This window comes from Ascidiella aspersa, chromosome 5, assembly GCF_963924565.1.
Source record: "Ascidiella aspersa chromosome 5, kaAscAspe10.2, whole genome shotgun sequence".
Classification (NCBI taxonomy): Eukaryota; Metazoa; Chordata; class Ascidiacea; order Phlebobranchia; family Ascidiidae; genus Ascidiella; species Ascidiella aspersa.
In genome coordinates, this window is record NC_139451.1 from 14,046,769 (window position 1) to 14,049,268 (window position 2,500).

General features: G+C 56.9%; 2 non-coding genes and 1 pseudogene across 2 annotated transcripts in view; all 3 read right to left on the reverse strand.

The window, feature by feature from the left end:
• Positions 1-275, reverse strand: part of LOC146144687 (large subunit ribosomal RNA) — a 3,679-nt pseudogene extending 3,404 nt beyond the window's left edge.
• Positions 276-523: 248 nt separating this feature from the next.
• Positions 524-677, reverse strand: LOC146144688 (5.8S ribosomal RNA). The gene has a single exon (XR_014499049.1). It is a non-coding gene; the product is annotated as a 5.8S ribosomal RNA (ribosomal RNA).
• Positions 678-924: 247 nt separating this feature from the next.
• LOC146144689 (small subunit ribosomal RNA) overlaps positions 925-2,500 on the reverse strand; it is a 1,811-nt gene continuing 235 nt past the window's right edge. Inside the window, exon 1 of the ribosomal RNA XR_014500646.1 lies at positions 925-2,500. This exon is cut by the window's right edge and continues 235 nt beyond it. This is a non-coding gene — a ribosomal RNA (small subunit ribosomal RNA).

A 2,500-nucleotide genomic window follows, 5' to 3' on the forward strand; every position in this document is an offset into this window, starting at 1 on the left:
CTCTGGGAAGACGCCGTAGCGCGCCCGCCTGTCGCCGCCATGGGCCTGACACCCGCTCTGGGAAAAGGCCTCGATCAGAAGGACGCGGGCGACCGGCGAAGCGCGCCGTGACGAATTCCGTACGCCACAATTCCGCGCACTCCAAAAGCGCGCGGATTCGGCGATGGGCACATCCCGCTTCACTCGCCGTTACTGAGGGAATCCTCGTTAGTTTCTTTTCCTCCGCTTAGTAATATGCTTAAATTCAGCGGGTAGCCTCGTCCGACCTCAGGCCGAAAGTAAGGACCGGGACTATTCTTCCCGTTCCGCGCTCGCCGTCGGCGCCGCGCGCCGCCGCGCACCTCGATTCCCGCCCTTGAGCCGCCAGCCGTTGGCCTCTTCGAGGTCGACTCGCCGCCGCCGCGCGGGATTCTGGTCGCGATCGTCGCGCATCGTGCCGTGCTGTCTTGAGCGGGACGGGCGCTCGCGCGTCCGACGCCGCAGCAGCCGCGCGGAGAAATCCCCGCGCGGAACGTTTGCAACGCGACCCTGAGGCGGGCGCGGCCCCGGGATTGACCCGAGGCCGCAATTTGCGTTCAGAACGTCGATGCTCAATGTGTCCTGCAATTCACACTAATTCACGCAGCTAGCTGCGTCCTTCATCGACTCACGAGCCGAGTGATCCACCGCCAAGAGCCATCCACGATTGTTTCGCTCGCACAGTGCCTCGCACTATAGGGTGACAAAATAGACCGCGCCGAGCGGTCGGCCAGGCCGACGCTTGAAGCCGGAGCGCGCGGCACCGCGGCACTCGACGCGCAAACATTACCGGGTGACCGAATCGCCGGCCGGCGCGCCGCTCCTCGCGGGTCGGGCGCCGGGTAGCAAAGACTTTTTCTCTCGCTTGTCCGAGTTTCGCGTTCGCCGAAGCGTTTGCGAGACCGTTAATGATCCTTCCGCAGGTTCACCTACGGAAACCTTGTTACGACTTTTACTTCCTCTAAATGATCAAGTTAGATCGTCTTCTCGGACGCCGGCTCGACCGTTGCCGGCCGCGCCAGGTCCAATCGGAGGACCTCACTAAACCATTCAATCGGTAGTAGCGACGGGCGGTGTGTACAAAGGGCAGGGACGTAATCAACGCGAGCTAATGACTCGCGCTTACTGGGAATTCCTCGTTCAAGGGAAATAATTGCAATTCCCTATCCCTAGCACGACCGGGGTTCAGCGGGTTACCCAGACCTGTCGGCCAAGGCGAGCACATGCTGATCCGGTCAGTGTAGCGCGCGTGCGGCCCCGAACATCTAAGGGCATCACAGACCTGTTATTGCTCAATCTCGTGTGGCTAAACGCCACTAGTCCCTCTAAGAAGTTAGACGCCGACCGATTGGGTCGCGTAACTAGTTAGCAAGCCAGAGTCTCGTTCGTTATCGGAATTAACCAGACAAATCGCTCCACCAACTAAGAACGGCCATGCACCACCACCCACAGAATCAAGAAAGAGCTCTCAATCTGTCAATCCTCACTGTGTCCGGGCCGGGTGAGATTTCCCGTGTTGAGTCAAATTAAGCCGCAGGCTCCACTCCTGGTGGTGCCCTTCCGTCAATTCCTTTAAGTTTCAGCTTTGCAACCATACTTCCCCCGGAACCCAAAGACTTTGGTTTCCCGCAAGCTGCCGGAGAGGTCGTAAAACTAACGCCCCCCGATCGCTAGTTGGCATCGTTTATAGTCAGAACTAGGACGGTATCTGATCGTCTTCGAACCTCTGACTTTCGCTCTTGATTAAAGAAAACATTCTTGGCAAATGCTTTCGCAGTCGTTCGTCTTGCGCCGATCCAAGAATTTCACCTCTAACGGCACAGTACGAATGCCCCCGTCTGTCCCTCTTAATCATTACCTCGCGCTCCGAAAACCAACAAAATAGAACCGAGGTCCTATTCCATTATTCCATGCACCATTATTCAGGCGAATCGCCTGCTTTGAACACTCTAATTTTTTCAAAGTAAACGTTCCGGCCGCCGCCGACACTCAGTCAAGGGCACCGGCGGAGAACCGGAGGTGAGGCCAGGACGGCCAGTACACGCCTTGCGACGGACCGGCCGCCTGCGCCCAAAATCCAACTACGAGCTTTTTAACCGCAACAACTTAAATATACACTTTTGGAGCTGGAATTACCGCGGCTGCTGGCACCAGACTTGCCCTCCAATGGATACTCGTTAAAGGTTTTAAAGTGTACTCATTCCAATTACAGGGCCTCGTTTAGAGTCCTGTATTGTTATTTTTCGTCACTACCTCCCCGCGTCGGGAATGGGTAATTTGCGCGCCTGCTGCCTTCCTTGGATGTGGTAGCCGTTTCTCAGGCTCCCTCTCCGGAATCGAACCCTGATTCTCCGTTACCCGTAAGAACCTCGGTAGGCCAGTACCGTACCGACGAAAGTTGATAGGGCAGACACTTGAATGATCCGTCGCCGGTGCGAGACCGTGCGATCCGCAAAGTTATCCAGAGTCACCAAAGGTTGCG